Genomic DNA, 15147 nt, shown 5'->3' on the forward strand with positions numbered 1-15147 from the left:
AGATTCTGTAAAATTCTTTAAAGAGATTCTATAAGATTCTATAAGGAGATTTCTATAGGGAGATTTTGTAAGATTTCATAAGGAGATTCTTTAAGATTTTTTTCATAGACAGAAGAGCTGATTGTGCTTTGTTTACCAATAAATATTGGGTGACTATCACAGGCCCTAAGCTAAATAGGGTGCTGACCACAAGATATAGTTCCTTTCTAATTTTTTTTAGGGGGAGGCCACACCTGATGGCTCTCAGGGAATATTCCTGGCTATGCTCTCAGAAATAGTCCCTGGGGACCATATGGGACGCTGGGGATCAAACCAAGGTTCGTCCTAGGCTAGTGCATGCAAGGCAGATGCCTTACCACTTGCACCACCATTCCGGTTCCACCTTTCTATTTTTATTATATAAAATCTTTATTTAAGAACCATGATTACAATCTTGATTGTAGTTGGGTTTCAGTCATAAACAGAACACCCCCCTTCACCAGTGCAACATTCCCACTACCAATGCCCCCCTTCTCCACCCCTGCCTGTATTCAAGGCAGGCATTCTACTTCTCTCTCTTATTAAAATTGTCATGATAGTTGTTAGTGTAGTTATTTCCCTAATTGTACTCACCACTCTTTGTGGTGAACTTCATATTGTGATCTGGTCCTTCCAGCCCTCATCTCTATTGTCTCTAGGCATTATTACAATAATGTCTTTACTTTTTCTTAAAGCCCAGAGATGAGTGAGGCTATTTTGTGTCTATCTCTCTCCCTCTGACTTATTTCACTGCATTTTCGCAGTGAATAAATGTTCCTTTCTCTCCACATCTTCACCAGCACTGATTGTTCTGTTCTTTGTAATGTGTACCAGTCTCTGTGATGTGAGATGGTACCTCATCATTGTTTTGATTTGTATCTCCCTGATGATTAGTGATGTTGATGTAGAGCATTTTTCATGTGTCTTTCATATTTTGTCTTTGTCTTTGTATTTGTATTTCTTTTTTTTTTTAAGTTTATGAACCCTGACTTTTGAGAACTCCATACAACCTTATGGGAACAAAAAAACAAACAAAACAAAACAAAAATCAGAATGAATTGCTCCCATAATGTTGACATCATCTCTTTTTTGTTGTTTTCATTTTGGGGTGTGGTTACTGTTTTCTTCTTTTCATGCCTCTTCAATCCTTTGTAGTAACTGGTTTTTTTTTTTTTTTGATTGTACCTTTTTTTTTTTTTTGTATTTCTTCTTTGAGGAAGTGTCTATTCATTTTTCTCCTTATTTTTAATGGGGTTATATTTTTTTCTTGTTAAATTCTGTCAGTACCTTGTATATTTTTGATATTAGCCCCTTATCTGATGGGTATTGGGTGAATAGTTTCTCCCATTCTGTGGGTGGCTTTTGTATCTTGGGCACTATTTCCTTTGAAGTACAGAAGCTTCTCGGCTTAATATATTGCCATCAGTTTATCTATGCTTCCACTTGTTTGGAGAGCGCTGTTTCTTCCTTGAAGATGCCTTTAGTCTCAATGTCATGGAGTGTTTTATCTACATGTTGTTCTTCGTACCTTATGATTTCAAACCTGATATCAAGGTCTTTAAATTTGGATTTGACCTTTGTGCAAGGTGTTAGATGGGGGTACTGATTTGCTTTTTTGAAAGTGGCTAACCAGTTGTGCCAAAACCACTTGTTAAAGAGGCTTTCCTTTCTCTATGTTGAATTTCTTGCCCCTTTATCAAAAATTAATTGATTTTATGTTTGAGGAACACTCTCTGAATACTCAAGTCTATTCCACTGATCTGAGAATGTCTTTATTCCAATACAATGCTGGTTTAATAACTATTGCTTTGTAATACAATTTAAAATTGGGGAAAGTAATGCCTCCCATATTCCTTTTTCCAAGGATTGCTTTAGTAATTTGATAAGGAGATTCTGTAATATTCTTTAAGGATATTTTATAATATTCTATAAGGAGATTCTTTAATATTCTATTGGGAGATTCTGTAAAATACTATAAGGAGTCCCAGCAACAGCACCAGGAACCAGACTAGTCCTGGGGAAACTTTGAATATCATCCTGGCACCAACTTGCACCAGTTTTACCATAACATCTTGTGACATGAGGAAACGGCAACAACTTGAGCTAAGAGCTATCATCACCTAAATGATATGATACAGTTGGGAGACATGTTATCCTTTTCCCTAAGCAAAAACCAAAATTGCTATTTACAGAAGACTGACTGTGACAAACATAGACTGGACAAAACCTAACAAGAGACCAATGAGGAAGTTCCTAGACTAGGCCTCAGCTTTGGATTCGTACAAAAACCAAGATCTCTAAGCTCAGAGGTCTGACTTTGACAACTGCAACTAAGCAGAACTTCTGGAACCATGCTGAAAGACCATAGCCTAGGCTCTGTTCTAGGATCTGAGCAAAAACCAATCCACTAATTACAGAAGAGTGATTACAACAACAGTGATGGAACAGAAATCCTAGAACCATAAAGAAAAACTCTCTTCTAGCCTTTGCCCTATGACCTACACAGATAGCCAGATTTCCAGCTACAGAAGAGGAATGTTACCACCCACATCTGAGTGGAAAGTCTTCTGGCACCATAAAAAGACCGTAAGTGTGTAAATGAGTGAGTATGGAGCCTGTAGTTGTTCCCATGGCAGTATGATTCAAAGGTGGAGAAACCTTGTATCTCTTAGGCCAAGGGAATTCCTGTTCTAATTTCCCCAATATTTACCGTGCCAATGCAAAAGAAAAAGAAAAAGAAAAAAAGAAAGAAAGACAACCCTTTTTTAAGAAGTTGCTGGTCTGGATTTTTTGTTTGTTTGTTTGTTTGTTTGTTTGTTTTTTGTGTTTCTTCATAGCTGATGGTTTTAGTTTTGGGTGTATTCTTTTTTTATTCTTTTTATTATTTTTGGGGGGTTGGGCCAACACCCATTTGGCACTCAAGGCTTACTCCTGGCTATGTACTCATAAATCTTCCCTGGCTTGGGGGGACCATCTGGGATGCCAGGAGAACCGCAGTCAGTCCTAGGCTAGCGCTTGCAAGGCAGATGCTTTACCTCTAGCGCCACCTCTCCAGCCCCATCTTTTTTATTCTTTTTGTACTTTTGTTGTTACTCCCTTACTGTTTTGTTTTGTTACCTTTTTCTTCTTTTTTCTTCTTTTCCCTTTCTTCTTCCAAATGGATACTTAAAATACCTAGATGTACTCCTCCCATATCCTTTCTTATATCTCCAATAAAGCCACATTACTGGAATCATCTTCATCAGCATCCAGGGTCAATGACAACAGAATCGATATCCAATCTACATCAAGCTGTACAAGGGGGGAACAGTTGCACTAGCATTACAGGGGGCAAATAAAGGAGGGAGAAGTGGGATGCATTTTGGAAACAGGGGTGGAGGGAAGACAACATGGTGGTGAGAATGCCCCTCATTCATTATCACTATGTGCCTTAAATATTACTGTGAAAGATTTGTAATTCACTTTGACCACAACAAAAAAAAAAGATACTATAAGGAGATTCTATAATATTCTGTAAGAAGATTCTGTAAAATTCTATAGGGAAATTTTATAAGATTTATAAGGAGATTCTGTCAGATTCTGTATGGATATTCTGTCAGATTCTATAAGGACATTATCACTATGTGCCTTAAATATTACTGTGAAAGAATTGTAATTCACTTTGACCACAATTTAAAGAAGATTCTATTTTATATGATTTATACTTTATATTCTATTTTATATGATATATATTCTATTTGATATGATTCTATAAGGAGATTCTGTAAGATTCTATAAAAAGATTCTATAAGATTCTATTGGGAGATTCTATAAGATTCTATAAGGAGAGTCTAAGATTCTATAAGAAGATTCTGTGAGATGCTATAGGGAGATTCTGTATAAGAGTCTTTTTTTAAAATAAATTTTTATTGTGACCAAAATGCATTACAAATCTTTCACAGAATTTTTATGGTACATAGTGACAATGAATGAGGGGCATTCCCACCATCAGTGTTGTCCTCCCTCCACCCTGTTCCCAGCATGTATTCCATATCTCCCTCCTTTACCCCCCAGAATACTAGTGTAACTGGACTCCACTTTACAGCTTGTAGATTAGGTATCTATTCTGTTGTCATTGACTTTGGGTTTGGTGTTCAAGTCTGATCATTTTTTATTTTCACTACATGTTCATATGACTGGTCCTGGTATCATCCTTTTCCCCTCTCAATTCATGAGGCTGAATAATTCAAGTTATGTGATTCTGTTGGAGATAAAAAGGATAAGAAAAATAGAAGAAAAAATGTGGTAGTAACTACCAAAAAAAGAGAGAAAGAAAATCACCAAATAATAACCACAAGAGTGAAAAAGAAAGAAAAAAGTGGTAAAAAAAAAAAGAGAGAAGGAAAATAATATCAAAAACAAATAAAAAATCAAGAAAAAGAAGGAGTGCTGGAGTGGCAGGATTTGGTACTCCCCCCCCCCCACTTTTTTTTTTTTTTTTTTTTGCATAGGCACAGTAAGTATTGGGGAAGAAAGGGAATTCGCATGGCCTAAGAGATTCAGGGTTTCTCCACCCTTGAAGCATACTGTCATGGGAACAACCACTGGCTCCATACATACTCATTACCACATCCCATGGGCTTTTTTGTGGTGCCAGGTAACTTTCCTCTCAGTTGTGGATGAGAAAATCAGGCCACTGTAGCTAGCGATCTTGGTATTTGCACAGGTCATAGGACAAGGTCTAGGATAGAGTCTTTATGGTTCTAGAGGTTCCTATCCATCATTGTTGTTGTGTTCAGTCTTCTGTCACAAGTGCTCCCTGTTTTTGTTCAGTCCCTAAGTCGAAGCCTAGGATATTATGGTTCCAAAGGTTCTGCTCACTCTCTGTTGTCATCTGTATAAGATTCTATAAAGAGATTCTACCAGGTTCTGAAAGAAGATTCCGTAAGATTCTATAGGGAGGTTCTGTAAGATTCTATAAGATTCTTTATGAAGATTCTATAAGATTCTTTAAGAAGAATCTGTAAGGTTCTATAGGGAGGTGTTTTATAAGATTCCATTAAAAAGATTCCAGAGCAGCGGTGCAGTGGAAGGGCGTTTGCCTTGCACGCGCTGACCTAGCACGGACCGTGGTTTGATCCCTCGGCTTCTCATATGGTCCCCCGAGCCAGGATCATTTTCTGAGCACATATCCTGGAGTAATCCCTGAGCATCACTGGGTGTGACCCTCAAATCAAAAAAAAAAAACTTAAAAAGGTTCTATAAGGAGATTCTGTAAGATTTTATAGGGAGATTCTATAATATCCTATAAGTTAGTTCTATAAGATTCTATAAGAAGATTTTGTAAGTTTCTATAGGGAGGTTCTGTAAGATTCTATAGGAAGATTCTGTAAGATTATACAAGGAAGTTCTATAAGATTCTATAGGAGAATCTGTAAGATTCTGTAAGATTCTTTAATTCTGTAAGATTCTTTAAGGAGATTCTATAAGATTCTATAAGGAAATTTTGTAAGATTCTCTAGGGAGATTCTGTAAGAGTCTTTAAGGGGTAATATAAGATTTTCTAAGGAGATTCTAAAACGTCCTATAGGGAGATTCTCTAAGGTTCTATAGGGAGTTTCTATACAATTTTATAAGATTCTATAAAAAGATTCTGTAAGATTCTATAGGGATATTCTGTAAGATTCTGTAGGGAGATTCGTTAAGTTTCATTAAGGAGCTTCTATAAGATTCTAAGTAGATTCTATCAGAAGATTTTGTAAGATTTTATAGGAGATTCTATAAGGATATTTGTAAGCTTCTGTGGGGAGATTCTATAAGAGTCTATAAGGATATTCTGTAAGATTCTATAAGGAAATTCTGTAAGATTCTATAAGCTGCTTGCCTTGCACACAGACGACCCTGATCATTCCCTAACGCATTCCCTTACACTGTCTCAAGTGCCCCTTGTGCAGAGTCTGAAATACAGCTCTAGCACCACTGGGTATGTCCCACTTTCCTAAGAATAAAAATTAGAAGGGCCAGAGCAGCAGTACAGCAGGTTGAGCATTTTTCTTGCATGCAGCTAATCCAGGTTCAATCACTAGCATTTCACATGTCCTCCAACCTGCCAGGAGTGATTTCTGAGCACAGAGCCAAAAGTAATCCCTGAGTACTACCAGGTGTAACCCTCCAAAAACGAATAATTTCTTCCTTTAATAAATACATGATTTATAACTCTGGTAATGCAGTTCAAAATTTTGACTGGAGAGATAGTACAGGAAGCTTTTTTGTTTTTACATGATGTCAATCATAGTTCCATCCTCAGCACCACATATGGTCCACCCTTGTACCACTACAAGCACAGAACCAGGAAGAATTAAGCTTCCTTTTAGATGTGGCCTGAACACTGTGTTCCTAATTTGGGCCTCAATTTATTATAATTCTTGCCTTATTTTTTTCTAAATTGAGGTATAATTCACATATCAAAATTTTTCAAAGTATACATATCACTGGTTTTAAGTATTCTCACAAAGTTGTGCCAACATCACTATTGAATTCTAAAATATTTCCTAATGTTCCCCCAAACACCCTATTCACTATTACTCTGCACCCTTAAGTCCCTCTGGTCTATGTAACAGGTCCCTGTGATTTTCCCATTATGAACATTTTACAGAAATGGTTCACAAAGTATGTGGTTTGGGGGGGGGGGGGTTTAGTTTCTTCCATTTAACATTATTTTTCAGGATTCATCCACATTGTAGAATGCTTCACCATTTTTTTCTTTTGAAAGCTAAATAATATTCCTTTATCTAGATATACCACCATTTCTTTCTCTTTTCATCTGTTGAGTATTTGGGTTGTCTCCACCTTTGGGCTATGATGAATAATTCTGCTATGACCATTTATGTTTAAGTCTTCTTTGCATATTTTTTTCTCAGATATATTACTAATGGGAATGACCAAGTCCTGTGTTTAAAACATGTTAGGAAATACTAGACTGTTTTTCAAAGTGGATGCTCCAGTTTTACAGTCCCTCAAACACAGTTAAGAAGGTTTCTTCACAGTGTTACCCAACTTTACTGTTATTTCTCCGCTTTTTCTGATCATTATTCTAATGAGGTATTTCAATATAGTTTGGGCTAACACTTCCCTATTCACAAATGAAGTTACACATATTTTCATGCCCTTATTGTTTATGTGGACATCCTTTTTGGAGAAATGTTTATTAAAATTTTCCTTTTAGGAAGAAAAGGAAGAGAGAGAGGATTTATTAATAAATCAATTAAATAATTAAATAATTTAAAAAATTTCCCTTTCAGAATATTTTTACTATTTTTATTCCTAACATGACTTATTAATTTAAACTTGTGTTCTGTGATGTTTTTGTATATTTATTCACCCAGATTTTCTGCTAATTGAAACTCATTGAGTATTATTAATCCAAGTAATTTATAAACTTTGACAAAGTTTCAACTATTGGGACCAAAGTGATAGTACAGTAGTTTGCCTTGCACCTGGCTGACTCGAGTTTGATCCTTGACTTCCCATATAGTCCCCCAAGCACCACCAGGACTGATTTCTGAGTGCAGAGCTAGGAGTAATTCTTGAGTGCTGCCCGATGTGGCCCCAAAATAAAACAAACAAACAAAAATAAAGTTTCAGCTAAGTGTTATTTCTTTGAACATTTTCTTTTCCTCGTGCTTTTCTTTATTCCATCTCAGAAATATGAATAAACAAAATGTTGATCCTTCCAGCTCATTCTTTCTTTTCAATGTTCTCTCTTTGTTTCTCCAGGCTGCATTCTGAGTACTTTTTCTCAAGTCAGTCTTTTAGCCATCAGTTCTCACAGAAAGAAACTGGCCATACAAAGGAAAATGATGATTGAACTCTAACTCTTGGGAAATTTCCGAAAACCAAACAGAGATTCAAATGCAACAATCTTTATGAGTTCAGTGCAGTCGAGACTCAGTATGTGCCAACATTCCTTATTTTCTGCAGCACGTATACCAACATTTTTATTTTCTGTCTGACTTCCATAAAAGTATCACATAGGGAAGATTGAAAAGACAAAGCATGTTTTCCATTCGACTCGCATGAAAATTGGGAGGCCCTTCTATTGATCTTGGTCCCTCCCATCAGGGACCTCAGAAACTTGTCCTTTTGTCCTAATACTTTCCATGTCCCCCTGACTAGCTTCAGTTCCTGCCAAAATCAGGGTTATGCTTTGGGGTCATTTTAATTTTAGTGCCAATTGGGGTGATTTGGCTGTCTAATGTTTTTATTGGTTTTTCTATTCCTTTTGTTTGTTTGGTTTTGGTTTCTGGGTCACACTTGGCAGTGCTCAGGGGTTACTCCTGGATCTCTGCTCAGAAATTGCTCCAGACAGGCCTGGGGGAACCATATGGGATGCCGGGATTTGAACCACCGTCCTTCTGCATGCAAGACAAAAGCCTTACCTCCATGCTATCTCTTTGACCCCTTGTTTTTCTATTCTACTTTATTTTCCTCCCTCTCTCCTCTATTCTACTTTCTATATTTTTCAGTTTTTAAAGGTCCATAAGATTTCTTTCCATTATTGCCATCTTTTTATATCTATATACCTATATCCATGGATTTACAGTTACTACAAATCATATAAAATTGTATGTTATTATTTTGCCATCTCTTCCTCTTTTTTTCTGTTATATATTTTGAAGTTTTATCCAAAGATTTTCATATCTGAATTCTGTATGGGACTATGTTTATCATTTCTCTGTAACCTCTCATTCATGGTGGCTCATTTTCTTGAATATTCTTTTTTACTCTGAGATCAACTGTATTGTGTAGTCTGTGACATGTGACTATATCCTGACCTGAGAGTATATTCTCAGGGAAAAGATGTGCATTTTCCTTTTCTGGGCATCTAGTAGCATCCAAAGTAACTTAGAGTGAAGCTAGCGTGTGAGTTTCAGCTTATGAATAATGATGTTCTTGCCAGAAATTCCTGAGGCCATCACCTAGCAGATTAGACTTGTAGGGAGGCCCACAAATATCATACTGGTTCCCCCTTACCACCAGACAGACACAACAACACTAGTGTTGCAGTTTTGTGGTTCATTGCATGACTGTTGACCTATCTCAGCAAAATTATCAGAAACTTTGAAGAACAAGATTGATCATGCACTCACCTGGGCATGAGTGTTGCCCAGTCTGCCAGAGGCCACATAGAAGGATTCCAGGAAGAGAAGAAAGAAAGGAATGCAGGCCTAGGGCTTTGTCTTTACTAGGCTCTAAGTCTGGCATGACTTGAATTTTATGGCTTCACTCTATTGGAAAACTTAAAGCATGATAACAGAAATGAGGGCACAGGGAGAAACTGGATCACTCCAGCAGCCAGTTATTTAGGTTACAGAAAAGTTTTCTTAAAAAGGAATGGCATGGCTCTGAGGAACCTGCTTTTGTCTCTAGTTGTTTTACTAGTAGTGGTGTCCTGAAGTTGGCAATATGTTCATTGAAAAGAATGGCTCAGCAACAGAGCTTAGTGTCAGGCAATTACACACTAAGAATTTTTCTATTTACATTCTATTTACACTTACCTTTTTGGGAGAGCACTACTTGTAAGTAAAATCCAATCTCATTGATTTTGTGAAAAATGAAGAACAAAATGTATTGTAATTCTCCCTTAGCTTATTGTAAGCATATATGATAATGCTTAATTTCTTAGTAAATTAGATATTAAATTGTGCATAATAAAATATGAAAATGGGGGCCGGAGAGATAGCACAGCGATAGGGCATTTGCTTTGCATGCAGCTGACCTAGGACTGACGGTGGTTCGAATCCCGGCATCCCATATGGTCCCCTATTCCTTCCAGGGGCAATTTCTGAGTGCAAAGCCAGGAGTAACCCCTGAGCGCTGCCAGGTGTAGCCCCAAAACAAAAACAAAAAGTAAATAATTACAGAGTAACTATAGCAATATACTGTAATAAGGTTCTATGAATGTGCTTGCTCTCTATACCCTCCAACTTCAAATATCCAAATGTGTATGATATCTTCAGACCATGTTGACTGTAGGTAACTGAAAATTGAAACCATAGAAAGTGATCTGCCATTACTACTATATCAGAACTAATGATAATTCAGTATAGTCAGGCATTGCCTATTTAAGTGTCCTCTAATTAAATTAAATTAAATTAAATTAAAGGGGTTAGAGATATGGTACAGTGGTTAAGGGGCATATGGTGATCGTTTGATCCTGGGCACCACTTGGTCCCTCTGGTATCTCTAAGTATGGAGTTGCTGGCCTCTAAGCACTGCTAGAGTGGACCAAATAATTCATGGTCCTGAGCAGCACCTTATCTTAGGCCTCAAATTAAACTGTTGGTCCTGTTGGCTGAGAAAACTTGGAAGGGCCCTCAGGTGCTCTGAGCATTGCTAGGAAGATCCAAGAAAAATAAAAATGAACACCCTTCATTATAAAATAAAGAAAGCATCTTTTAACAAATAAAATAGAATGTATAATCCTCTTTCATTGAATGGGGATAGCTTTTTTTAGATGTAAAAAAATATTTTTCAAATTAGACATAATTGCAGAAACTATGAGTCTGAACAATCTAGATTTACAAAATGATTCTTTAAGTTGTCTTGCGTTTAAAATACAAAAATAAAACTAAAAAATATGACAAATAGTTAAAAATAATTTCTTGGTACTAATTTAGAATTTGAATTCAGAGAGAAACACAAGTAACTTGTTTTAGATAAGATCTGTATTATCTTTTATTTCCATCAGCCTTCAATGCATCACAACTCCAACCCCTTTAGTATCTTTATCATTGGTCTCAATTAGCTGTATAAAGGAGATAAAGTCAAACACAGCAGGATATCAGAGTTTAGGGAACAGTAAATAAATAACCAGGAAGAAAACAGACTTTTATATGAGCTCTAAACCTGCAACCAAGTTTTATGGGGCATTAAGGAAGGAGTCAAGTATCCAAATGAGGGTCAGGGAAGGAATTACAGAATAAAACTTTATTTCAGGGGCCGGAGAGATAGCAAGGAGGTAAGGCGTTTGCCTTTCATGCAAAAGGTCATCGGTTCGAATCCCGGCATCCCATATGGTTCCCCATGCCTGCCAGGAGCAATTTCTGAGCATGAAACCAGGAGTAACCCCTGAGCACTGCTGGGTGTGACCCCAAAACCACAAAAACAACAACAACAACAAAAACCTTTATTTCAGGTTTGCTGTAAAGCTTTTGTAAAAAAGACAAAATTTTCTTTCTTTTTTTTTTCTTTTTGGTTTTTGGGTCACACCCGAGGCAGCGCTCAGGGGCTACTCCTGGCTCTATGCTCAGAGATCATCCCTGGCAGGCTCAGGGAACCATATGGAATGCCGGGATTTGAACCATCTTCCTTCTGCATGCAAGGCAAATGCTCTACCTCCATGCTATCTCTCCAGCCCCGACAGAGTTTTCTTATTATCAGACTTTCAAACATGAGTTTTGCTTCCATCTGAGAGATAGTTAAGAATCCTAGTAATTTTTTTTTAACTTACTGAAGAGAATGGAATTCAATCTAAGAAATCTTGGGCTGGATTCAGTTAGCTAAACAGATTTCCAGACAAGAAAAATTCCAAGAATTAGCTCCTAAACGTTAACATTACTTTATTACAGAATTCATTAAGTTTGGATTGATCAATGAATGTAGAGGCTAAATTCAGCTGTGGGGCAGGAGGGAATCATTTAATTGTTTACTAAATGAATTCATTATATTCATTAAATGAATCATTTAATCAGACATCAAGTGTATTCATGGAGTCCAACCAAAACACCAAAGCCCACGTGGGCTGTTCTGGTTGGAAAGTGTCTTGATCATGGCATGTATCAATGTCTGACATAGATCAACATTCTTACTCCACTGGGAAAGCTAATTGCTTTTCCTTTGACTGATTATAGATTCATTTAACCTTTTACTCAAGGTATAAGGATTCATAAGACTATTACTTTAGTTTTTCATGAGTACATCATTCCAATACCACAGATCCATCACAGAGAGCCTGCTTCCCTCCACCAGTGTCCTAAGGACCCCTTCCATCCCACCTCAATAAAGCTCAGTTCTATAGATGAAAATCTTCAGTTCCTATGATGTTGTCATTGTTGATGATAATACATTTGTTTCAAGATAAGGGAGAGAAAAAATTATTCCTAAAAGAATAGAAAGAAGGAAAGAAGAGAAGAAAGAAAATTTTAAAGAAGAGAAGTATAGTAACAAGCAAATTTGTGAAAAAATTTTGTTTCTCAATGAAGTAATTATGACATTAACAGAAGGTTTTGTAAGCTCTTATTGCTAGCTGACCATTCTGTTATTTCATTTGTTTTGAACATATAATGATCTCAGCTTCACATTAGCATCTAAATTGGAGTGTTTCTATGGGAACGACTGCATCGAACAAATGGAGTTGTCACACAGCTGCACTGTGGCTACGGAGTCCAGGAATTCAAAGCACTCTTACTAATACTGTGGCTTTTGTGGGACATGGTTACAGCTGCTAGGTCTCCCAGAAGTTAGCAACTGTGGGAAGAGGATGTCTGCACTCACTCCAAAAAAGCTCTAGTAATATTATCCCAAATACCAGCATACCCTGGAGTTTGGTCATACTGGTATCTCTGTAGAGAATCGTAGAAGAGTGATGAAGTAGGACCATAGATAAACATGATTGTAGGTGATGAAGCATCAAGGCATAGCTTTATCAGGGTGAAGGCTTGGCCCACCTCTCCTCCCAAGATGGCCAGCTTTCAGCTGCATGGCTGGTATACCCATGATTTTTCATGGCTTGGTTTACATCTCTTTTGAGAAAAGAGCTGTTCTGTTATGAACATCAAAACATATAAACCTTCCGAATGTAAATTTTAATAAGAGTGAAGAGAATTAAGAAGATTTGGGCTGGATAGGTATAGTACATCAGGTAGGGTTCTTACACATAGCTGACTTGGGTTTGATCCATAAAACCCCAAGAATTTCCAAGAGTAAATCCTGAGTGCAGACACAGAAGTAGACCCAGAGCACTGCCAGACATGACTCAAAAACAAGGAGGAAAGGAAGAAATTTTTAAAAGGAAAGTCTTAATAAACCAAAACATATGGTATTTTGTCAGGGAAAAAGTAATGTTTGGGCTACATAGTGTTACTTAGAGATTAGTCCTTGCTCTGTGTTCAAGAGTTATCCCTGGCAATGCTTGGGGGACCCTGTTTGGTGCCAGGTATACAAACTGGGGTCAATTTCAGGACAAGCATCTTACTTCCTGTATTCTTTCTGAATCCCCTAACCAATATCCTTTTTATGAGAGCTATCTCCAGCAGTTATTGAATGGATACCAGGCAGTGAGGAGTGAGACAGAACCCATGTAGTACTGAGGATCAAAGTTAGAATCTCGCACATGTAAAACACATGCTTTATCACTTTAATGTATAAAGTTTGCCACTTTGGCTGATTTTAATATTATCTTTGCTTGTAATAAAGTTTGACCATAATCATAAAAATATTTTTTTGAATTCTTATAGCGAATTACTGGATCAGAGGGAGGTCTGGAGAAACCCTGAGGTTGTCATTCTTGACGTAAGTGAAGCCAATCTTGAGGAATGTTCCTTTTTAACTTTGTTGTTGACAGAAGTAAAGCCAATTTTAGAGAATGCTCCTTCTTAACTTTCTAAATGACTTTGTAAAAAAAACACTTTACACAGTGCGTTGTCACTTAAAATTCTTGGTAAATTCTTGGAAGCTATATAACCTGAAGGGAAACAATGTGTATTATGTCCTTGAATAAATATCATAGATGTTTTCATCTTTATCAAATTAATAATGAAACAACAATGAATAAAAACAATGTTCTATAAGGACTGACTATAGTTGGCATCAGGTGTCAGTTTAGTATTGTGTGTTGATTGCATAAAACCTTGCAGTTTTACTAATATAGGTAAATATTTACATAACTCCACTGAAAATAAGCTACAGAACATGATTTGACAAATTTTTATAATGAATGATACGGAAACCACTTTTGGGGGGGTGTTTCGTTTGTTTTGTTTTGTTTTTAATAATAATTTTTATTTAAGCATAATGGTTACAAACATGTTCATAATTGGGTTTCAGCTATCAAATGCACATATTCTTTCACCAGTACAACTTTTCTGCCACCAATGTCCCTCACTGTCTTTGAGACAGGCTTTGTATTTTTTTTCTCTATTACTGTCATGATAGTTGTGTAGTTATTTCTTTAACTGCACTTATCACTCTTTGTAGTAAGTGTCATATCATGGGCTGGATCTTCCAGCCCTCATCTCTATTGTCTTTAAGTATTATTACTACATTGTCTTTTATTTTTCTTAAATCTCACAAATGAAGGAGATTATTCTGTGTTTATATCTCTTCTGTTGACTTATTTCACTCAACAGAATAGTCTCCACATCCTAGTCTCCACATCCATCCATGTATAGCAGGACTCTCAAATTCGTGAACCGTGGGCCATTACAGCCCTCAGTACAACATTTTGTGGCCCACGGCCGGCCTTCAAATATCGCAGGATTCGTGATTATTTGCTTACCGAATAATCGCAATAAAAATCGCATTAGAAAGAAAAAATTTGCATTAAACATTTGCATACCCCGAGCAGTTCCGTTCAGGGTATGCAAATGTTTAATGCGATGTTTTGCGATTTTTTTCTTACTAATGAGATTTTTATTGCAAATATTCAGTAAGAGAATAATCGTGAATACTTTGCGCCTAGCCCAGATGTCATTTCCGCTGCTCCTGCCCGCTGTCCCTTGCATTATCAGAGGCCTAAGGGAGAGAAGTTTATTACAGAATGTCATATCTTCATCATGACTTCAGAAAAGCCTGCAGTGAAGAGAAAGATTGATGGCGAGCACAGACAATTTCAGGAAAAGTGGGAGACGCAGTATTTCTTTGTTGAGCACAGGGGCATCCCCACATGTCTTATTTGCTCAGAGAAAGTTGCAGAGCACAAGGAATACAACTTGAAACGCCATTATTCAACTAAACATGCTGAGGAATGTGCAAAATGTCAAGGAAATGAGAGAGCCAAGCGGGTCAGTCTTAAAGCATGTCTAATGAGGCAACAAGATTTCTTCAAGAAAGAAACCAAAGAGAATGTTGCATCAGTCGAAGCTAGTTACA

The sequence above is a fragment of the Suncus etruscus genome, chromosome 17, assembly GCF_024139225.1.
Source record: "Suncus etruscus isolate mSunEtr1 chromosome 17, mSunEtr1.pri.cur, whole genome shotgun sequence".
NCBI classification, from domain to species: domain Eukaryota; kingdom Metazoa; phylum Chordata; class Mammalia; order Eulipotyphla; family Soricidae; genus Suncus; species Suncus etruscus.